The sequence below is a fragment of the Anomaloglossus baeobatrachus genome, chromosome 7, assembly GCF_048569485.1.
Source record: "Anomaloglossus baeobatrachus isolate aAnoBae1 chromosome 7, aAnoBae1.hap1, whole genome shotgun sequence".
Classification (NCBI taxonomy): Eukaryota; Metazoa; Chordata; class Amphibia; order Anura; family Aromobatidae; genus Anomaloglossus; species Anomaloglossus baeobatrachus.
The window spans coordinates 167,257,324-167,282,283 of record NC_134359.1 but is presented as its reverse complement, the minus strand read 5'-3'; positions in this window follow the sequence as shown (position 1 = coordinate 167,282,283).

Below are 24,960 nucleotides of genomic sequence, written 5' to 3'. Positions count from 1 at the left end.
CAGGCAGACGTGCTGCAAATATCTGTGCACTACTGGGACTATACAGAAGACCAACAGCCACGTTTAGGATGACATTAGGTACACTGAGTGTTTGCTAGTATAATGGCTTAGTTATAATGAGTTTGAGTGTGCAATGTAGGCAGACGTGCTGCAAATATCTGTGCACTACTGGGACTATACAGAAGTCCAACAGCCACGTTTAGGATGACACTAGGTTAAATGAGTGTTTGCTAGTATAATGGCTTAGTAACAATGAGTTTGAGTGTGCAATGCAGGCAGACGTGCTGCAAATATCTGTGCACTACTGGGACTATACAAAAGTCCAACAGCCACGTTTAGGATGAAACTAGTTACACTGAGTGTTTGCTAGTATAATGGCTTAGTTATAATGAGTTTGAGTGTGCAATGCAGGCAGACGTGCTGCAAATATCTTTGCACTAGTGGGACTATACAGATGTCTAACAGCCACGTTTAGGATGCCACTAGGTTCACTGAGTGTTTGCTAGTATAATGGCTTAGTAACAATGAGTTTGAGTGTGCAATGCAGGCAGACGTGCTGCAAATATCTTTGCATTAATGGGACTAGACAGAAGTCCAATAGCCACGTTTAGGATGCCACTAGGTTCACTGAGTGTTTGCTAGTATAATGGCGTAGTAACAATGAGTGTGCAATGCAGGCAGACGTGCTGCAAATATCTGTGCACTACTGGGACTATACAGAAGTCCTACAGCCACGTTTAGGATGACACTAGGTTCACTAAGTGTTTGCTAGTATAATGGCTTAGTAACAATGAGTTTGAGTGTGCAATGCAGGCAGACGTGCTGCAAATATCTGTGCACTACTGGGACTATACAGAAGTCCAACAGCCACGTTTAGGATGACAAAAGGTACACTGAGTGTTTGCTAGTATAATGGCTTAGTTATAATGAGTTTGAGTGTGCAATGCAGGCAGACGTGCTGCAAATATCTTTGCACTAGTGGGACTATACAGAAGTTCAACAGCCACGTTTAGGATGCCACTAGGTTCACTGAGCGTTTGCTAGTATAATGGCTTAGTAACAATGAGTTTGAGTGTGCAATGCAGGCAGACGTGCTGCAAATATCTGTGCACTACTGGGACTATACAGAAGTCCAACAGCCACGTTTAGGATGCCACTAGGTTCACTGAGTGTTTGCTAGTATAATGGCTTAGTAACAATGAGTTTGAGTGTGCAATGCAGGCAGACGTGCTGCAAATATCTTTGCATTAGTGGGAATATACAGAAGTCCAATAGCCACGTTTAGGATGCCACTAGGTTCACTGAGTGTTTGCTAGTATAATGGCTTAGTAACAATGAGTTTGAGTGTGCAATGCAGGCAGACGTGCTGCAAATATCTGTGCACTGCTGGGACTATACAGAAGTCCAACAGCCAAGTTTAGGATGACACTAGGTTCACTGAGTGTTTGCTAGTATAATGACTTAGTAACAATGAGTTTGAGTGTGCAATGCAGGCAGACGTGCAGAAAATATTTGTGCACTACTGGGACTATACAGATGTCCAACAGCCACGTTTAGGATGACACTAGGTACACTGAGTGTTTGCTAGTATAATGGCTTAGTTATAATGAGTTTGAGTGTGCAATGCAGGCAGACGTGCTGCAAATATCTTTGCACTAGTGGGACTATACAGAAGTTCAACAGCCACGTTTAGGATGCCACTAGGTTCACTGAGCGTTTGCTAGTATAATGGCTTAGTAACAATGAGTTTGAGTGTGCAATGCAGGCAGACGTGCTGCAAATATCTGTGCACTACTGGGACTATACAGAAGTCCAACAGCCACGTTTAGGATGCCACTAGGTTCACTGAGTGTTTGCTAGTATAATGGCTTAGTAACAATGAGTTTGAGTGTGCAATGCAGGCAGACGTGCTGCAAATATCTTTGCATTAGTGGGACTATACAGAAGTCCAATAGCCACGTTTAGGATGCCACTAGGTTCACTGAGTGTTTGCTAGTATAATGGCTTAGTAACAATGAGTTTGAGTGTGCAATGCAGGCAGACGTGCTGCAAATATCTGTGCACTACTGGGACTATACAGAAGTCCAACAGCCAAGTTTAGGATGACACTAGGTTCACTGAGTGTTTGCTAGTATAATGACTTAGTAACAATGAGTTTGAGTGTGCAATGCAGGCAGACGTGCAGAAAATATTTGTGCACTACTGGGACTATACAGAAGTCCAACAGCCGCGTTTAGGATGCCACTAGGTTCACTGAGTGTTTGCTAGTATAATGGCTTAGTAACAATGAGTTTGATTGTGCATTGCAGGCAGACGTGCTGCAAATATCTGTGCACTACTGGGACTATACAGAAGTCCAACAGCCACGTTTAGGATGACACTAGGTTCACTGAGTGTTTGCTAGTATAATGGCTTAGTAACAATGAGTTTGAGTGTGCAATGCAGGCAGATGTGCTGCAAATATCTGTGCACTACTGGGACTATACAGAAGTCCAACAGCCACGTTTAGGATGCCACTAGGTTCACTAAGTGTTTGCTAGTATAATGGCTTAGTAACAATGAGTTTGATTGTGCAATGCAGGCAGACGTGCTGCAAATATCTGTGCACTACTGGGACTATACAGAAGTCCAACAGCCACGTTTAGGATGACACTAGGTTCACTGAGTGTTTGCTAGTATAATGGCTTAGTAACAATGAGTTTGAGTGTGCAATGCAGGCAGACGTGCTGCAAATATATGTGCACTACTGGGACTATACAGAAGTCCAACAGCCACGTTTAGGATGAAACTAGTTACACTGAGTGTTTGCTAGTATAATGGCTTAGTTATAATGAGTTTGAGTGTGCAATGTAGGCAGACGTGCTGCAAATATCTGTGCACTACTGGGACTATACAGAAGTCCAACAGCCACGTTTAGGATGACACTAGGTTCCATGAGTGTTTGCTAGTTTAATGGCTTAGTAACAATGAGTTTGAGTGTGCAATGCAGGCAGACGTGCTGCAAATATCTGTGCACTACTGGGACTATACAGAAGTCCAACAGCCACGTTTAGGATGCCACTAGGTTCACTGAGTGTTTGCTAGTATAATGGCTTAGTAACAATGAGTTTGATTGTGCAATGCAGGCAGACGTGCTGCAAATATCTGTGCACTACTGGGACTATACAGAAGTCCAACAGCCACGTTTAGGATGACACTAGGTTCACTGAGTGTTTGCTAGTATAATGGCTTAGTAACAATGAGTTTGAGTGTGCAATGCAGGCAGACGTGCTGCAAATATCTTTGCACTAGTGGGACTATACAGATGTCTAACAGCCACGTTTAGGATGCCACTAGGTTCACTGAGTGTTTGCTAGTATATTGGCTTAGTAAAAATGAGTTTGAGTGTGCAATGCAGGCAGACGTGCTGCAAATATCTTTGCATTAATGGGACTATACAGAAGTCCAATAGCCACGTTTAGGATGCCACTAGGTTCACTGAGTGTTTGCTAGTATAATGGCGTAGTAACAATGAGTGTGCAATGCAGGCAGACGTGCTGCAAATATCTGTGCACTACTGGGACTATACAGAAGTCCTACAGCCACGTTTAGGATGACACTAGGTTCACTGAGTGTTTGCTAGTATAATGGCTTAGTAACAATGAGTTTGAGTGTGCAATGCAGGCAGACGTGCTGCAAATATCTTTGCACTAGTGGGACTATACTGATGTCTAACAGCCACGTTTAGGATGCCACTAGGTTCACTGAGTGTTTGCTAGTATATTGGCTTAGTAAAAATGAGTTTGAGTGTGCAATGCAGGCAGACGTGCTGCAAATATCTTTTCACTAGTGTGACTATACAGAAGTTCAACAGCCACGTTTAGGATGCCACTAGGTTCACTGAGTGTTTGCTAGTATAATGGCTTAGTAACAATGAGTTTGAGTGTGCAATGCAGGCAGACGTGCTGCAAATATCTGTGCACTACTGGGACTATACAGAGGTCCAACAGCCACGTTTAGGATGCCACTAGGTTCACTGAGTGTTTGCTAGTATAATGGCTTAGTAACAATGAGTTTGAGTGTGCAATGCAGGCAGACGTGCTGCAAATATCTTTGCATTAGTGGGAATATACAGAAGTCCAATAGCCACGTTTAGGATGCCACTAGGTTCACTGAGTGTTTGCTAGTATAATGGCTTAGTAACAATGAGTTTGAGTGTGCAATGCAGGCAGACGTGCTGCAAATATCTGTGCACTGCTGGGACTATACAGAAGTCCAACAGCCAAGTTTAGGATGACACTAGGTTCACTGAGTGTTTGCTAGTATAATGACTTAGTAACAATGAGTTTGAGTGTGCAATGCAGGCAGACGTGCAGAATATATTTGTGCACTACTGGGACTATACAGATGTCCAACAGCCACGTTTAGGATGACACTAGGTACACTGAGTGTTTGCTAGTATAATGGCTTAGTTATAATGAGTTTGAGTGTGCAATGTAGGCAGACGTGCTGCAAATATCTTTGCACTAGTGGGACTATACAGAAGTTCAACAGCCACGTTTAGGATGCCACTAGGTTCACTGAGCGTTTGCTAGTATAATGGCTTAGTAACAATGAGTTTGAGTGTGCAATTCAGGCAGACGTGCTGCAAATATCTTTGCATTAGTGGGAATATACAGAAGTCCAATAGCCACGTTTAGGATGCCAATAGGTTCACTGAGTGTTTGCTAGTATAATGGCTTAGTAACAATGAGTTTGAGTGTGCAATGCAGGCAGACGTGCTGCAAATATCTGTGCACTGCTGGGACTATACAGAAGTCCAACAGCCAAGTTTAGGATGACACTAGGTTCACTGAGTGTTTGCTAGTATAATGACTTAGTAACAATGAGTTTGAGTGTGCAATGCAGGCAGACGTGCAGAAAATATTTGTGCACTACTGGGACTATACAGATGTCCAACAGCCACGTTTAGGATGACACTAGGTACACTGAGTGTTTGCTAGTATAATGGCTTAGTTATAATGAGTTTGAGTGTGCAATGCAGGCAGACGTGCTGCAAATATCTTTGCACTAGTGGGACTATACAGAAGTTCAACAGCCACGTTTAGGATGCCACTAGGTTCACTGAGCGTTTGCTAGTATAATGGCTTAGTAACAATGAGTTTGAGTGTGCAATGCAGGCAGACGTGCTGCAAATATCTGTGCACTACTGGGACTATACAGAAGTCCAACAGCCACGTTTAGGATGCCACTAGGTTCACTGAGTGTTTGCTAGTATAATGGCTTAGTAACAATGAGTTTGAGTGTGCAATGCAGGCAGACGTGCTGCAAATATCTTTGCATTAGTGGGACTATACAGAAGTCCAATAGCCACGTTTAGGATGCCACTAGGTTCACTGAGTGTTTGCTAGTATAATGGCTTAGTAACAATGAGTTTGAGTGTGCAATGCAGGCAGACGTGCTGCAAATATCTGTGCACTACTGGGACTATACAGAAGTCCAACAGCCAAGTTTAGGATGACACTAGGTTTACTGAGTGTTTGCTAGTATAATGACTTAGTAACAATGAGTTTGAGTGTGCAATGCAGGCAGACGTGCAGAAAATATTTGTGCACTACTGGGACTATACAGAAGTCCAACAGCCGCGTTTAGGATGCCACTAGGTTCACTGAGTGTTTGCTAGTATAATGGCTTAGTAACAATGAGTTTGATTGTGCAATGCAGGCAGACGTGCTGCAAATATCTGTGCACTACTGGGACTATACAGAAGTCCAACAGCCACGTTTAGGATGACACTAGGTTCACTGAGTGTTTGCTAGTATAATGGCTTAGTAACAATGAGTTTGAGTGTGCAATGCAGGCAGATGTGCTGCAAATATCTGTGCACTACTGGGACTATACAGAAGTCCAACAGCCACGTTTAGGATGCCACTAGGTTCACTGAGTGTTTGCTAGTATAATGGCTTAGTAACAATGAGTTTGAGTGTGCAATGCAGGCAGACGTGCTGCAAATATCTGTGCACTACTGGGACTATACAGAAGACCAACAGCCACGTTTAGGATGACATTAGGTACACTGAGTGTTTGCTAGTATAATGGCATAGTTATAATGAGTTTGAGTGTGCAATGTAGGCAGACGTGCTGCAAATATCTGTGCACTACTGGGACTATACAGAAGTCCAACAGCCACGTTAAGGATGACACTAGGTTCACTGAGTGTTTGCTAGTATAATGGCTTAGTAACAATGAGTTTGAGTGTGCAATGCAGGCAGACGTGCTGCAAATATCTGTGCACTACTGGGACTATACAGAAGTCCAACAGCCACGTTTAGGATGCCACTAGGTTCACTAAGTGTTTGCTAGTATAATGGCTTAGTAACAATGAGTTTGATTGTGCAATGCAGGCAGACGTGCTGCAAATATCTGTGCACTACTGGGACTATACAGAAGTCCAACAGCCACGATAAGGATGACACTAGGTTCACTGAGTGTTTGCTAGTATAATGGCTTAGTAACAATGAGTTTGAGTGTGCAATGCAGGCAGACGTGCTGCAAATATATGTGCACTACTGGGACTATACAGAAGTCCAACAGCCACGTTTAGGATGAAACTAGTTACACTGAGTGTTTGCTAGTATAATGGCTTAGTTATAATGAGTTTGAGTGTGCAATGCAGGCAGACGTGCTGCAAATATCTTTGCACTAGTGGGACTATACAGATGTCTATCAGCCACGTTTAGGATGCCACTAGGTTCACTGAATGTTTGCTAGTATAATGGCTTAGTAACAATGAGTTTGAGTGTGCAATGCAGGCAGACGTGCTGCAAATATCTTTGCATTAGTGGGACTATACAGAAGTCCAATAGCCACGTTTAGGATGCCACTAGGTTCACTGAGTGTTTGCTAGTATAATGGCGTAGTAACAATGAGTGTGCAATGCAGGCAGACGTGCTGCAAATATCTGTGCACTACTGGGACAATACAGAAGTCCTACAGCCACGTTTAGGATGACACTAGGTTCACTGAGTGTTTGCTTGTATAATGGTTAGTAACAATGAGTTTGAGTGTGCAATGCAGGCCGAGGTGCTGCAAATATCTGAGCACTACTGGGACTATACAGAAGTCCAACAGCCACGTTTAGGATGACACTAGGTTCACTGAGTGTTTGCTAGTATAATGGCTTAGTAACAATGAGTTTGAGTGTGCAATGCAGGCAGACGTTCTGCAAATATCTTTGCATTAGTGGAACTATACAGATGTCTAACAGCCACGTTTAGGATGCCACTAGGTTCACTGAGTGTTTGCTAGTATAATGGCTTAGTAACAATGAGTTTGAGTGTGCAATGCAGGCAGACGTGCTGCAAATATCTGTGCACTACTGGGACTATACAGAAGTCCAACAGCCACGTTTAGGATGACACTAGGTACACTGAGTGTTTGCTAGTATAATGGCTTAGTTATAATGAGTTTGAGTGTGCAATGCAGGCAGACGTGCTGCAAATATCTTTACACTAGTGGGACTATACAGAAGTCCAACAGCCACGTTTAGGATGCCACTAGGTTCACTGAGTGTTTGCTAGTATAATGGCTTAGTAACAATGATTTTGAGTATGCAATGCAGGCAGACGTGCTGCAAATATCTGTGCACTACTGGGACTATACAGAAGTCCAACAGCCACGTTTAGGATGCCACTACGTTCACTGAGTGTTTGCTAGTATAATGGATTAGTAACAATGAGTGTGCAATGCAGGCAGACGTGCTGCAAATATCTGTGCACTACTGGGACTATACAGAAGTCCAACAGCCACGTTTAGGATGACACTGGTTTCACTGAGTGTTTGCTAGTATAATGGCTTAGTAACAATGAGTTTTAGTGTGCAATGCAGGCAGACATGCTGCAAATATCTGTGCACTACTGGGACTATACAGAAGTCCAACAGCCACGTTTAGGATGACACTAGGTACACTGAGTGTTTGCTAGTATAATGGCTTAGTTATAATGAGTTTGAGTGTGCAATGCAGGCAGACGTGCTGCAAATATCTTTGCACTACTGGGACTATACAAAAGTCCAACAGCCACGTTTAGGATTCCACTAGGTTCACTGAGTTTTTGCTAGTATAATGGCTTAGTAATAATGAGTTTGAGTGTGCAATGCAGGCAGACGTGCTTCAAATATCTGTGCACTACTGGGACTATACAGAAGTCCAACAGCCACGTTTAGGATGCCACTAGGTTCACTGAGTGTTTGCTAGTATAATGGCTTAGTAACAATGAGTTTGAGTGTGCAATGCAGGCAGACGTGCTGCAAATATCTTTGCACTAGTGGGACTATACAGAAGTCCAACAGCCACGTTTAGGATGCCACTAGGTTCACTGAGTGTTTGCTAGTATAATGGCTTAGTAACAATGAGTTTGAGTGTGCAATGCAGGCAGACGTGCTGCAAATATCTTTGCACTAGTGGGACTATACAGAAGTCCAATAGCCACGTTTAGGATGCCACTAGGTTCAATGAGTGTTTGCTAGTATAATGGCTTAGTAACAATGAGTTTGAGTGTGCAATGCAGGCAGACGTGCTGCAAATATCTGTGCACTACTGGGACTATACAGAAGTCCAACAGCCACGTTTAGGATGACACTAGGTACACTGAATGTTTGCTAGTATAATGGCTTAGTAACAATGAGTTTGAGTGTGCAATGCAGGCAGACGTGCTGCAAATATCTGTGCACTACTGGGAATATACAGAAGTCCAACAGCCACGTTTACGATGCCACTAGGTTCACTGAGTGTTTGCTAGTATAATGGCTTAGTAACAATGAGTTTGAGTGTGCAATGCAGGCAGACGTGCAGCAAATATCTGTGCACTACTGGGACTATACAGAAGTCCAACAGCCACGTTTAGGATGCCACTAGGTTCAATGAGTGTTTGCTAGTATAATGGCTTAGTAACAATGAGTTTGAGTGTGCAATGCAGGCAGACGTGCTGCAAATTTCTTTGCACTAGTGGGACTATACAGAAGTCCAACAGCCACGTTTAGGATGCCACTAGGTTCACTGAGTGTTTGCTAGTATAATGGCTTAGTAACAATGAGTTTGAGTGTGCAATGCAGGCAGACGTGCTGCAAATATCTTTGCACTAGTGGGACTATACAGAAGTCCAACAGCCACGTTTAGGATGCCACTAGGTTCACCGAGTGTTTGCTAGTATAATGGCTTAGTAACAATGAGTTTGAGTGTGCAATGCAGGCAGACATGCTGCAAATATTTGTGCACTACTGGGACTATACAGAAGTCCAACAGCCACGTTTAGGATGACACTAGGTACACTGAGTGTTTGCTAGTATAATGGCTTAGTTATAATGAGTTTGAGTGTGCAATGCAGGCAGACGTGCTGCAAATATCTTTACACTAGTGGGACTATACAGAAGTCCAACAGCCACGTTTAGGATGCCACTAGGTTCACTGAGTGTTTGCTAGTATAATGGCTTAGTAACAATGAGTTTGAGTGTGCAATGCAGGCAGACGTGCTGCAAATATCTGTGCACTACTGGGACTATACAGAAGTCCAACAGCCACGTTTAGGATGCCACTACGTTCACTGAGTGTTTGCTAGTATAATGGCTTAGTAACAATGAGTGTGCAATGCAGGCAGACGTGCTGCAAATATCTGTGCACTACTGGGACTATACAGAAGTCCAACAGCCACGTTTAGGATGACACTGGTTTCACTGAGTGTTTGCTAGTATAATGGCTTAGTAACAATGAGTTTTAGTGTGCAATGCAGGCAGACATGCTGCAAATATCTGTGCACTACTGGGACTATACAGAAGTCCAACAGCCACGTTTAGGATGACACTAGGTACACTGAGTGTTTGCTAGTATAATGGCTTAGTTATAATGAGTTTGAGTGTGCAATGCAGGCAGACGTGCTGCAAATATCTTTGCACTACTGGGACTATACAGAAGTCCAACAGCCACGTTTAGGATTCCACTAGGTTCACTGAGTGTTTGCTAGTATAATGGCTTAGTAATAATGAGTTTGAGTGTGCAATGCAGGCAGACGTGCTGCAAATATCTGTGCACTACTGGGACTATACAGAAGTCCAACAGCCACGTTTAGGATGCCACTAGGTTCACTGAGTGTTTGCTAGTATAATGGCTTAGTAACAATGAGTTTGAGTGTGCAATGCAGGCAGACGTGCTGCAAATATCTTTGCACTAGTGGGACTATACAGAAGTCCAACAGCCACGTTTAGGATGCCACTAGGTTCACTGAGTGTTTGCTAGTATAATGGCTTAGTAACAATGAGTTTGAGTGTGCAATGCAGGCAGACGTGCTGCAAATATCTTTGCACTAGTGGGACTATACAGAAGTCCAATAGCCACGTTTAGGATGCCACTAGGTTCAATGAGTGTTTGCTAGTATAATGGCTTAGTAACAATGAGTTTGAGTGTGCAATGCAGGCAGACGTGCTGCAAATATCTGTGCACTACTGGGACTATACAGAAGTCCAACAGCCACGTTTAGGATGACACTAGGTACACTGAATGTTTGCTAGTATAATGGCTTAGTAACAATGAGTTTGAGTGTGCAATGCAGGCAGACGTGCTGCAAATATCTGTGCACTACTGGGAATATACAGAAGTCCAACAGCCACGTTTAGGATGCCACTAGGTTCACTGAGTGTTTGCTAGTATAATGGCTTAGTAACAATGAGTTTGAGTGTGCAATGCAGGCAGACGTGCAGCAAATATCTGTGCACTACTGGGACTATACAGAAGTCCAACAGCCACGTTTAGGATGCCACTAGGTTCAATGAGTGTTTGCTAGTATAATGGCTTAGTAACAATGAGTTTGAGTGTGCAATGCAGGCAGACGTGCTGCAAATATCTTTGCACTAGTGGGACTATAAAGAAGTCCAACAGCCACGTTTAGGATGCCACTAGGTTCACTGAGTGTTTGCTAGTATAATGGCTTAGTAACAATGAGTTTGAGTGTGCAATGCAGGCAGACGTGCTGCAAATATCTTTGCACTAGTGGGACTATACAGAAGTCCAACAGCCACGTTTAGGATGCCACTAGGTTCACCGAGTGTTTGCTAGTATAATGGCTTAGTAACAATGAGTTTGAGTGTGCAATGCAGGCAGACGTGCTGCAAATATCTGTGCACTACTGGGAGTATACAGAAGTCCAGTAGCCACGTTTAGGATGCCACTAGGTTCACTGAGTGTTTGCTAGTATAATGGCTTAGTAACAATGAGTTTGAGTGTGCAATGCAGGCAGACGTGCTGCAAATATCTGTGCACTACTCGGACTATACAGAGGTCCAACAGCCACGTTTAGGATGACACTAGGTTCACTGAGTGTTTGCTAGTATAATGGCTTAGTAACAATGAGTTTGAGTGTGCAATGCAGGCAGACGTGCTGCAAATATCTGTGCACTACTGGGACTATACAGAAGTCCAACAGCCACGTTTAGGATGACACTAGGTTCATCGAGTGTTTGCTAGTATAATGGCTTAGTAACAATGAGTTTGAGTGTGCAATGCAGGCAGACATGCTGCAAATATCTTTGCACTAGTGTGACTATACAGAAGTCCAATAGCCACGTTTAGGATGCCACTAGGTTCACTGAGTGTTTGCTAGTATAATGGCTTAGTAACAATGAGTTTGAGTGTGCAATGCAGGCAGACGTGCTGCAAATATCTGTGCACTACTGGGACTATACAGAAGTCCAACAGCCACGTTTAGGATGACACTAGGTTCACTGAGTGTTTGCTAGTATAATGGCTTAGTAACAATGAGTTTGAGTGTGCAATGCAGGCAGACGTGCTGCAAATATCTGTGCACTACTGGGACTATACAGAAGTCCAACAGCCACGTTTAGGAAGACACTAGGTACACTGAGTGTTTGATAGTATAATGGCTTAGTTATAATGAGTTTGAGTGTGCAATGCAGGCAGACGTGCTGCAAATATCTTTACACTAGTGGGACTATACAGAAGTCCAACAGCCACGTTTAGGATGCTACTAGGTTCACTGAGTGTTTGCTAGTATATTGGCTTAGTAAAAATGAGTTTGAGTGTGCAATGCAGGCAGACGTGCTGCAAATATCTGTGCACTACTGGGACTATACAGAAGTCCAACAGCCACGTTTAGGATGACACTAGGTTCACTGAGTGTTTGCTAGTATAATGGCTTAGTAATAATGAGTTTGAGTGTGCAATGCAGGCAGACGTGCTGCAAATATCTGTGCACTACTGGGACTATACAGAAGTCCAACAGCCACGTTTAGGATAACACTAGGTACACTGAGTGTTTGCTAGTATAATGGCTTAGTTATAATGAGTTTGAGTGTGCAATGCAGGCAGACGTGCTGCAAATATCTGTGCACTACTGGGACTATACAGAAGTCCAACAGCCACGATAAGGATGACACTAGGTTCACTGAGTGTTTGCTAGTATAATGGCTTAGTAACAATGAGTTTGAGTGTGCAATGCAGGCAGACGTGCTGCAAATATATGTGCACTACTGGGACTATACAGAAGTCCAACAGCCACGTTTAGGATGAAACTAGTTACACTGAGTGTTTGCTAGTATAATGGCTTAGTTATAATGAGTTTGAGTGTGCAATGCAGGCAGACGTGCTGCAAATATCTTTGCACTAGTGGGACTATACAGATGTCTATCAGCCACGTTTAGGATGCCACTAGGTTCACTGAGTGTTTGCTAGTATAATGGCTTAGTAACAATGAGTTTGAGTGTGCAATGCAGGCAGACGTGCTGCAAATATCTTTGCATTAGTGGGACTATACAGAAGTCCAATAGCCACGTTTAGGATGCCACTAGGTTCACTGAGTGTTTGCTAGTATAATGGCGTAGTAACAATGAGTGTGCAATGCAGGCAGACGTGCTGCAAATATCTGTGCACTACTGGGACAATACAGAAGTCCTACAGCCACGTTTAGGATGACACTAGGTTCACTGAGTGTTTGCTTGTATAATGGTTAGTAACAGTGAGTTTGAGTGTGCAATGCAGGCCGAGGTGCTGCAAATATCTGAGCACTACTGGGACTATACAGAAGTCCAACAGCCACGTTTAGGATGACACTAGGTTCACTGAGTGTTTGCTAGTATAATGGCTTAGTAACAATGAGTTTGAGTGTGCAATGCAGGCAGACGTTCTGCAAATATCTTTGCATTAGTGGGACTATACAGATGTCTAACAGCCACGTTTAGGATGCCACTAGGTTCACTGAGTGTTTGCTAGTATAATGGCTTAGTAACAATGAGTTTGAGTGTGCAATGCAGGCAGACGTGCTGCAAATATCTTTACACTAGTGGGACTATACAGAAGTCCAACAGCCACGTTTAGGATGCCACTAGGTTCACTGAGTGTTTGCTAGTATAATGGCTTAGTAACAATGATTTTGAGTATGCAATGCAGGCAGACGTGCTGCAAATATCTGTGCACTACTGGGACTATACAGAAGTCCAACAGCCACGTTTAGGATGCCACTACGTTCACTGAGTGTTTGCTAGTATAATGGATTAGTAACAATGAGTGTGCAATGCAGGCAGACGTGCTGCAAATATCTGTGCACTACTGGGACTATACAGAAGTCCAACAGCCACGTTTAGGATGACACTGGTTTCACTGAGTGTTTGCTAGTATAATGGCTTAGTAACAATGAGTTTTAGTGTGCAATGCAGGCAGACATGCTGCAAATATCTGTGCACTACTGGGACTATACAGAAGTCCAACAGCCACGTTTAGGATGACACTAGGTACACTGAGTGTTTGCTAGTATAATGGCTTAGTTATAATGAGTTTGAGTGTGCAATGCAGGCAGACGTGCTGCAAATATCTTTGCACTACTGGGACTATACAGAAGTCCAACAGCCACGTTTAGGATTCCACTAGGTTCACTGAGTGTTTGCTAGTATAATGGCTTAGTAATAATGAGTTTGAGTGTGCAATGCAGGCAGACGTGCTGCAAATATCTGTGCACTACTGGGACTATACAGAAGTCCAACAGCCACGTTTAGGATGCCACTAGGTTCACTGAGTGTTTGCTAGTATAATGGCTTAGTAACAATGAGTTTGAGTGTGCAATGCAGGCAGACGTGCTGCAAATATCTTTGCACTAGTGGGACTATACAGAAGTCCAACAGCCACGTTTAGGATGCCACTAGGTTCACTGAGTGTTTGCTAGTATAATGGCTTAGTAACAATGAGTTTGAGTGTGCAATGCAGGCAGACGTGCTGCAAATATCTTTGCACTAGTGGGACTATACAGAAGTCCAATAGCCACGTTTAGGATGCCACTAGGTTCAATGAGTGTTTGCTAGTATAATGGCTTAGTAACAATGAGTTTGAGTGTGCAATGCAGGCAGACGTGCTGCAAATATCTGTGCACTACTGGGACTATACAGAAGTCCAACAGCCACGTTTAGGATGACACTAGGTACACTGAATGTTTGCTAGTATAATGGCTTAGTAACAATGAGTTTGAGTGTGCAATGCAGGCAGACGTGCTGCAAATATCTGTGCACTACTGGGAATATACAGAAGTCCAACAGCCACGTTTACGATGCCACTAGGTTCACTGAGTGTTTGCTAGTATAATGGCTTAGTAACAATGAGTTTGAGTGTGCAATGCAGGCAGACGTGCAGCAAATATCTGTGCACTACTGGGACTATACAGAAGTCCAACAGCCACGTTTAGGATGCCACTAGGTTCAATGAGTGTTTGCTAGTATAATGGCTTAGTAACAATGAGTTTGAGTGTGCAATGCAGGCAGACGTGCTGCAAATTTCTTTGCACTAGTGGGACTATACAGAAGTCCAACAGCCACGTTTAGGATGCCACTAGGTTCACTGAGTGTTTGCTAGTATAATGGCTTAGTAACAATGAGTTTGAGTGTGCAATGCAGGCAGACGTGCTGCAAATATCTTTGCACTAGTGGGACTATACAGAAGTCCAACAGCCACGTTTAGGATGCCACTAGGTTCACCGAGTGTTTGCTAGTATAATGGCTTAGTAACAATGAGTTTGAGTGTGCAATGCAGGCAGACATGCTGCAAATATTTGTGCACTACTGGGACTATACAGAAGTCCAACAGCCACGTTTAGGATGACACTAGGTACACTGAGTGTTTGCTAGTATAATGGCTTAGTTATAATGAGTTTGAGTGTGCAATGCAGGCAGACGTGCTGCAAATATCTTTACACTAGTGGGACTATACAGAAGTCCAACAGCCACGTTTAGGATGCCACTAGGTTCACTGAGTGTTTGCTAGTATAATGGCTTAGTAACAATGAGTTTGAGTGTGCAATGCAGGCAGACGTGCTGCAAATATCTGTGCACTACTGGGACTATACAGAAGTCCAACAGCCACGTTTAGGATGCCACTACGTTCACTGAGTGTTTGCTAGTATAATGGCTTAGTAACAATGAGTGTGCAATGCAGGCAGACGTGCTGCAAATATCTGTGCACTACTGGGACTATACAGAAGTCCAACAGCCACGTTTAGGATGACACTGGTTTCACTGAGTGTTTGCTAGTATAATGGCTTAGTAACAATGAGTTTTAGTGTGCAATGCAGGCAGACATGCTGCAAATATCTGTGCACTACTGGGACTATACAGAAGTCCAACAGCCACGTTTAGGATGACACTAGGTACACTGAGTGTTTGCTAGTATAATGGCTTAGTTATAATGAGTTTGAGTGTGCAATGCAGGCAGACGTGCTGCAAATATCTTTGCACTACTGGGACTATACAGAAGTCCAACAGCCACGTTTAGGATTCCACTAGGTTCACTGAGTGTTTGCTAGTATAATGGCTTAGTAATAATGAGTTTGAGTGTGCAATGCAGGCAGACGTGCTGCAAATATCTGTGCACTACTGGGACTATACAGAAGTCCAACAGCCACGTTTAGGATGCCACTAGGTTCACTGAGTGTTTGCTAGTATAATGGCTTAGTAACAATGAGTTTGAGTGTGCAATGCAGGCAGACGTGCTGCAAATATCTTTGCACTAGTGGGACTATACAGAAGTCCAACAGCCACGTTTAGGATGCCACTAGGTTCACTGAGTGTTTGCTAGTATAATGTCTTAGTAACAATGAGTTTGAGTGTGCAATGCAGGCAGACGTGCTGCAAATATCTTTGCACTAGTGGGACTATACAGAAGTCCAATAGCCACGTTTAGGATGCCACTAGGTTCAATGAGTGTTTGCTAGTATAATGGCTTAGTAACAATGAGTTTGAGTGTGCAATGCAGGCAGACGTGCTGCAAATATCTGTGCACTACTGGGACTATACAGAAGTCAAACAGCCACGTTTAGGATGACACTAGGTACACTGAATGTTTGCTAGTATAATGGCTTAGTAACAATGAGTTTGAGTGTGCAATGCAGGCAGACGTGCTGCAAATATCTGTGCACTACTGGGAATATACAGAAGTCCAACAGCCACGTTTAGGATGCCACTAGGTTCACTGAGTGTTTGCTAGTATAATGGCTTAGTAACAATGAGTTTGAGTGTGCAATGCAGGCAGACGTGCAGCAAATATCTGTGCACTACTGGGACTATACAGAAGTCCAACAGCCACGTTTAGGATGCCACTAGGTTCAATGAGTGTTTGCTAGTATAATGGCTTAGTAACAATGAGTTTGAGTGTGCAATGCAGGCAGACGTGCTGCAAATATCTTTGCACTAGTGGGACTATAAAGAAGTCCAACAGCCACGTTTAGGATGCCACTAGGTTCACTGAGTGTTTGCTAGTATAATGGCTTAGTAACAATGAGTTTGAGTGTGCAATGCAGGCAGACGTGCTGCAAATATCTTTGCACTAGTGGGACTATACAGAAGTCCAACAGCCACGTTTAGGATGCCACTAGGTTCACCGAGTGTTTGCTAGTATAATGGCTTAGTAACAATGAGTTTGAGTGTGCAATGCAGGCAGACGTGCTGCAAATATCTGTGCACTACTGGGAGTATACAGAAGTCCAGTAGCCACGTTTAGGATGCCACTAGGTTCACTGAGTGTTTGCTAGTATAATGGCTTAGTAACAATGAGTTTGAGTGTGCAATGCAGGCAGACGTGCTGCAAATATCTATGCACTACTCGGACTATACAGAGGTCCAACAGCCACGTTTAGGATGACACTAGGTTCACTGAGTGTTTGCTAGTATAATGGCTTAGTAACAATGAGTTTGAGTGTGCAATGCAGGCAGACGTGCTGCAAATATCTGTGCACTACTGGGACTATACAGAAGTCCAACAGCCACGTTTAGGATGACACTAGGTACACTGAGTTTTTGCTAGTATAATGGCTTAGTTATAATGAGTTTGAGTGTGCAATGCAGGCAGACGTGCTGCAAATATCTTTGCACTAGTGGGACTATACAGAAGTCCAACAGCCACGTTTAGCATGCCACTAGGTTCATCGAGTGTTTGCTAGTATAATGGCTTAGTAACAATGAGTTTGAGTGTGCAATGCAGGCAGACATGCTGCAAATATCTTTGCACTAGTGGGACTATACAGAAGTCCAATAGCCACGTTTAGGATGCCACTAGGTTCACTGAGTGTTTGCTAGTATAATGGCTTAGTAACAATGAGTTTGAGTGTGCAATGCAGGCAGACGTGCTGCAAATATCTGTGCACTACTGGGACTATACAGAAGTCCAACAGCCACGTTTAGGATGACACTAGGTTCACTGAGTGTTTGCTAGTATAATGGCTTAGTAACAATGAGTTTGAGTGTGCAATGCAGGCAGACGTGCTGCAAATATCTGTGCACTACTGGGACTATACAGAAGTCCAACAGCCACGTTTAGGAAGACACTAGGTACACTGAGTGTTTGATAGTATAATGGCTTAGTTATAATGAGTTTGAGTGTGCAATGCAGGCAGACGTGCTGCAAATATCTTTACACTAGTGGGACTATACAGAAGTCCAACAGCCTTGTTTAGGATGCTACTAGGTTCACTGAGTGTTTGCTAGTATATTGGCTTAGTAAAAATGAGTTTGAGTGTGCAATGCAGGCAGACGTGCTGCAAATATCTGTGCACTACTGGGACTATACAGAAGTCCAACAGCCACGTTTAGGATGACACTAGGTTCACTGAGTGTTTGCTAGTATAATGGCTTAGTAATAATGAGTTTGAGTGTGCAATGCAGGCAGACGTGCTGCAAATATCTGTGCACTACTGGGACTATACAGAAGTCCAACAGCCACGTTTAGGATGACACTAGGTACACTGAGTGTTTGCTAGTATAATGGCTTAGTTATAATGAGTTTGAGTGTGCAATGCAGGCAGACGTGCTGCAAATATCTGTGCACTACTGGGACTATACAGAAGTCCAACAGCCACGTTTAGGATGACACTAGGTTCACTGAGTGTTTGCTAGTATAATGGCTTAGTAACAATGAGTTTGAGTGTGCAATGCAGGCAGACGTGCTGCAAATATATGTGCACTAGTGGGACTATACAGAAGTCCAAAAGCCACGTTTAGGATGCCACTAGGTTCACTGAGTGTTTGCTAGTATAATGGCTAAGTAACAATGAGTTTGAGTGTGCAATGCAGGCAGACGTGCTGCAAATATCTGTGCACTACTGGGACTATACAAAAGTCCAACAGCCACGTTTAGGATGACACTAGGTTCACTGAGTGTTTGCTAGTATAATGGCTTAGTAACAATGAGTTTGAGTGTGCAATGCAGGCAGACGTGCTGCAAATATCTGTGCACTACTGGGACTATACAGAAGTCCAACAGCCACGTTTAGGATGACACTAGGTTCACTGAGTGTTTGCTAGTATAATGGCTTAGTTATAATGAGTTTCAGTGTGCAATGCAGGCAGACGTGCTGCAAATATCTGTGCACTACTGGGACTATACAGAAGTCCAACAGCCACGTTTAGGATGACACTAGGTTCACTGAGTGTTTGCTAGTATAATGACTTAGTAACAATGAGTTTGAGTGTGCAATGCAGGCAGACGTGGTGCAAATATATGTGCACTAGTGGGACTATACAGAAGTCCAAAAGCCACGTTTAGGATGCCACTAGGTTCACTGAGTGTTTGCTAGTATAATGGCTAAGTAACAATGAGTTTGAGTGTGCAATGCAGGCAGACGTGCTGCAAATATCTGTGCACTACTGGTACTATACAAAAGTCCAACAGCCACGTTTAGGATGCCACTAGGTTCACTGAGTGATTGCTAGTATAATGGCTTAGTAACAATGAGTTTGAGTGTGCAATGCAGGCAGACGTGCTGCAAATATCTGTGCACTACTGGGACTATGCAGAAGTCCAACAGCCACGTTTAGGATGACACTAGGTTCACTGAGTGTTTTAAAGTATAATGGCTTAGTAACAATGAGTTTGAGTGTGCAATGCAGGCAGACGTGCTGCAATTATCTGTGCACTACTGGGACTATACAGAAGTTCAAAAGCCACGTTTAGGATGACACTAGGTTCACTGAGTGTTTGCTAGTATAATGGCTTAGTAACAATGAGTTTGAGTGTGCAATGCAGGCAGACGTGCTGCAAATATCTGTGCACTACTGGAACTATACAAAAGTCCAACAGCCACGTTTCGGATGACACTAGGTACACTGAGTGTTTGCTACTATAATGGCTTAGTTATAATGAGTTTGAGTGTGCAATGCAGGCAGACGTGCTGCAAATATCTGTGCACTTGTGGGACTATACAGAAGTCCAACAGCCACGTTTAGGATGCCACTAGGTTCACTGAGTGTTTGCTAGTATAATGGCTTAGTAACAATGAGTTTGAGTGTGCAATGCAGGCAGACGTGCTGCAAATATCTTTGCACTAGTGGGACTATAAAGAAGTCCAATAGCCACGTTTAGGATGCCACTAGGTTCACTGAGTGTTTGCTAGTATAATGGCTTAGTAACAATGAGTTTGAGTGTGCAATGCAGGCAGACGTGCTGCAAATACCTGTGCATTACTGGGACTATACAGAAGTCCAACAGCCACGTTTAGGATGACACTAGGTACCTTGATTTTTTGCTAGTATAATGGCTTAGTTATAATGAGTTTGAGTGTGCAATGCAGGCAGACGTGCTGCAAATATCTTTGCACTAGTGGGACTATACAGAAGTCCAATAGCCACGTTTAGGATGCCACTAGGTTCACTGAGTGTTTGCTAGTATAATGGCTTAGTAACAATGAGTTTGAGTGTGCAATGCAGGCAGACGTGCTGCAAATATCTGTGCACTACTAGAACTATACAGAAGTCCAACAGCCACGTTTAGGATGCCACTAAGTTCAATGAGTGTTTGCTAGTATAATGGCTTAGTAACAATGAGTTTGAGTGTGCAATGCAGGCAGATGTGCTGCAAATATCTATGCACTAGTGGGACTATACAGAAGTCCAATTGCCACGTTTAGGATTGCTCTAGGTTCACTGAGTGTTTGCTAGTATATTGGCTTGGTAACAATGAGTTTGAGTGTGCAATGCAGGCAGACGTGCTGCAAATATCTGTGCACTACTGGGACTATACAGAAGTCCAACAGCCACGTTTAGGATGACAATAGGTTCACTGAGTGTTTTCCAGTATAATGGCTTAGTAACAATGAGTTTGAGTGTGCAATGCAGGCAGACGTGCTGCAAATATCTGTGCACTACTGGGACTATACAGAAGTCCAACAGCCACGTTTAGGATGACACTAGGTACACTGAGTGTTTGCTAGTATAATGGCTTAGTTATAATGAGTTTGAGTGTGCAATGCAGGCAGACGTGCTGCAAATATCTTTGCACTAGTGGGACTATACAGAAGTCCAACAGCCACGTTTAGGATGCCACTAGGTTCACTGAGTGTTTTAAAGTATAATGGCTTAGTAACAATGAGTTTGAGTGTGCAATGCAGGCAGACGTGCTGCAATTATCTGTGCACTACTGGGACTATACAGAAGTTCAAAAGCCACGTTTAGGATGACACTAGGTTCACTGAGTGTTTGCTAGTATAATGGCTTAGTAACAATGAGTTTGAGTGTGCAATGCAGGCAGACGTGCTGCAAATATCTGTGCACTACTGGAACTATACAAAAGTCCAACAGCCACGTTTCGGATGACACTAGGTACACTGAGTGTTTGCTACTATAATGGCTTAGTTATAATGAGTTTGAGTGTGCAATGCAGGCAGACGTGCTGCAAATATCTGTGCACTTGTGGGACTATACAGAAGTCCAACAGCCACGTTTAGGATGCCACTAGGTTCACTGAGTGTTTGCTAGTATAATGGCTTAGTAACAATGAGTTTGAGTGTGCAATGCAGGCAGACGTGCTGCAAATATCTTTGCACTAGTGGGACTATAAAGAAGTCCAATAGCCACGTTTAGGATGCCACTAGGTTCACTGAGTGTTTGCTAGTATAATGGCTTAGTAACAATGAGTTTGAGTGTGCAATGCAGGCAGACGTGCTGCAAATATCTGTGCATTACTGGGACTATACAGAAGTCCAACAGCCACGTTTAGGATGACACTAGGTACCTTGATTTTTTGCTAGTATAATGGCTTAGTTATAATGAGTTTGAGTGTGCAATGCAGGCAGACGTGCTGCAAATATCTTTGCACTAGTGGGACTATACAGAAGTCCAATAGCCACGTTTAGGATGCCACTAGGTTCACTGAGTGTTTGCTAGTATAATGGCTTAGTAACAATGAGTTTGAGTGTGCAATGCAGGCAGACGTGCTGCAAATATCTGTGCACTACTAGAACTATACAGAAGTCCAACAGCCACGTTTAGGATGCCACTAAGTTCAATGAGTGTTTGCTAGTATAATGGCTTAGTAACAATGAGTTTGAGTGTGCAATGCAGGCAGATGTGCTGCAAATATCTATGCACTAGTGGGACTATACAGAAGTCCAATTGCCACGTTTAGGATGCCACTAGGTTCACTGAGTGTTTGCTAGTATATTGGCTTGGTAACAATGAGTTTGAGTGTGCAATGCAGGCAGACGTGCTGCAAATATCTGTGCACTACTGGGACTATACAGAAGTCCAACAGCCACGTTTAGGATGACAATAGGTTCACTGAGTGTTTTCCAGTATAATGGCTTAGTAACAATGAGTTTGAGTGTGCAATGCAGGCAGACGTGCTGCAAATATCTGTGCACTACTGGGACTATACAGAAGTCCAACAGCCACGTTTAGGATGACACTAGGTACACTGAGTGTTTGCTAGTATAATGGCTTAGTTATAATGAGTTTGAGTGTGCAATGCAGGCAGACGTGCTGCAAATATCTTTGCACTAGTGGGACTATACAGAAGTCCAACAGCCACGTTTAGGATGCCACTAGGTTCACTGAGTGTTTGCTAGTATAATGGCTAAGTAACAATGAGTTTGAGTGTGCAATGCAGGCAGACGTGCTGCAAATATCTGTGCACTACTGGGACTATACAGAAGTCCAACAGCCACGTTTAGGATGCCACTAGGTTCACTGAGTGTTTGCTAGTATAATGGCTTAGTAACAATGAGTTTGAGTGTGCAATGCAGGCAGACGTGCTGAAAATATCTGTGCACTACTGGGACTATACAGAAGTCCAACAGCAACGTTTAGGATGACACTAGGTTCACTGAGTGTTTGCTAGTATAATGGTTTAGTAACAATGAGTTTGAGTGTGCAATGCAGGCAGACGTGCTGCAAATATCTGTGCACTACTGGGACTATACAGATGTCCAACAGCCACGTTTAGGATGACAATAGGTACACTGAGTGTTTGCTAGTATAATGGCTTAGTTATAATGAGTTTGAGTGTGCAATGCAGGCAGACGTGCTGCAAATATCTTTGCACTAGTGGGACTATACAGAAGTCCAACAGCCACGTTTAGGATGCCACTAGGTTCACTGAGTGTTTGCTAGTATAATAGCTTAGTAACAATGAGTTTGAGTGTGCAATGCAGGCAGACGTGCTGCAAATATCTGTGCACTACTGGGACTATACAGAAGTCCAACAGCCACGTTTAGGATGCCACTAAGTTCAATGAGTGTTTGCTAGTATAATGGCTTAGTAACAATGAGTTTGAGTGTGCAATGCAGGCAGATGTGCTGCAAATATCTATGCACTAGTGGGACTATACAGAAGTCCAATTGCCACGTTTAGGATGCCACTAGGTTCACTGAGTGTTTGCTAGTATATTGGCTTGGTAACAATGAGTTTGAGTGTGCAATGCAGGCAGACGTGCTGCAAATATCTGTGCACTACTGGGACTATACAGAAGTCCAACAGCCACGTTTAGGATGACAATAGGTTCACTGAGTGTTTTCCAGTATAATGGCTTAGTAACAATGAGTTTGAGTGTGCAATGCAGGCAGACGTGCTGCAAATATCTGTGCACTACTGGGACTATACAGAAGTCCAACAGCCACGTTTAGGATGACACTAGGTACACTGAGTGTTTGCTAGTATAATGGCTTAGTTATAATGAGTTTGAGTGTGCAATGCAGGCAGACGTGCTGCAAATATCTTTGCACTAGTGGGACTATACAGAAGTCCAACAGCCACGTTTAGGATGCCACTAGGTTCACTGAGTGTTTGCTAGTATAATGGCTAAGTAACAATGAGTTTGAGTGTGCAATGCAGGCAGACGTGCTGCAAATATCTGTGCACTACTGGGACTATACAGAAGTCCAACAGCCACGTTTAGGATGCCACTAGGTTCACTGAGTGTTTGCTAGTATAATGGCTTAGTAACAATGAGTTTGAGTGTGCAATGCAGGCAGACGTGCTGAAAATATCTGTGCACTACTGGGACTATACAGAAGTCCAACAGCAACGTTTAGGATGACACTAGGTTCACTGAGTGTTTGCTAGTATAATGGTTTAGTAACAATGAGTTTGAGTGTGCAATGCAGGCAGACGTGCTGCAAATATCTGTGCACTACTGGGACTATACAGATGTCCAACAGCCACGTTTAGGATGACAATAGGTACACTGAGTGTTTGCTAGTATAATGGCTTAGTTATAATGAGTTTGAGTGTGCAATGCAGGCAGACGTGCTGCAAATATCTTTGCACTAGTGGGACTATACAGAAGTCCAACAGCCACGTTTAGGATGCCACTAGGTTCACTGAGTGTTTGCTAGTATAATAGCTTAGTAACAATGAGTTTGAGTGTGCAATGCAGGCAGACGTGCTGCAAATATCTGTGCACTACTGGGACTATACAGAAGTCCAACAGCCACGTTTAGGATGCCACTAGTTTCACTGAATGTTTGCTAGTATAATGGCTTAGTAACAATGAGTTTGAGTGTGCAATGCAGGCAGACGTGCTGCAAATATCTGTGCACTACTGGGACTATACAGAAGTCCAACAGCCACGTTTAGGATGACACTAGGTTCACTGAGTGTTTGCTAGTATAATGGCTTAGTAACAATGAGTTTGAGTATGCAATGCAGGCAGACGTGCTGCAAATATCTGTGCACTACTGGGACTATGCAAAAGTCCAACAGCCACGTTTAGGATGACACTAGGTTCACTGAGTGTTTGCTAGTATAATGGCTTAGTAACAATGAGTTTGAGTGTGCAATGCAGGCAGACGTGCTGCAAATATCTGTGCACTACTGGGACTATACAGAAGTCCAACACCCACGTTTAGGATGACACTAGGTTCACTAAGTGTTTGCTAGTATAATGGCTTAGTAACATTGAGTTTGAGTGTGCAATGCAGGCAGACGTGCTGCAAATATCTGTGCACTACTGGGACTATACAGAAGTCCAACAGCCACGTTTAGGATGCCACTAGGTTCACTGAGTGTTTGCTAGTATAATGGCTTAGTAATAATGAGTTTGAGTGTGCAATGCAGGCAGACGTGCTGCAAATATCTTTGCACTAGCGGGACTTTACAGAAGTCCAATAGCCAGGTTTAAGATGCCACTAGGTTCACAGAGTGTTTGCTAGTATAATGGCTTAGTAACAATGAGT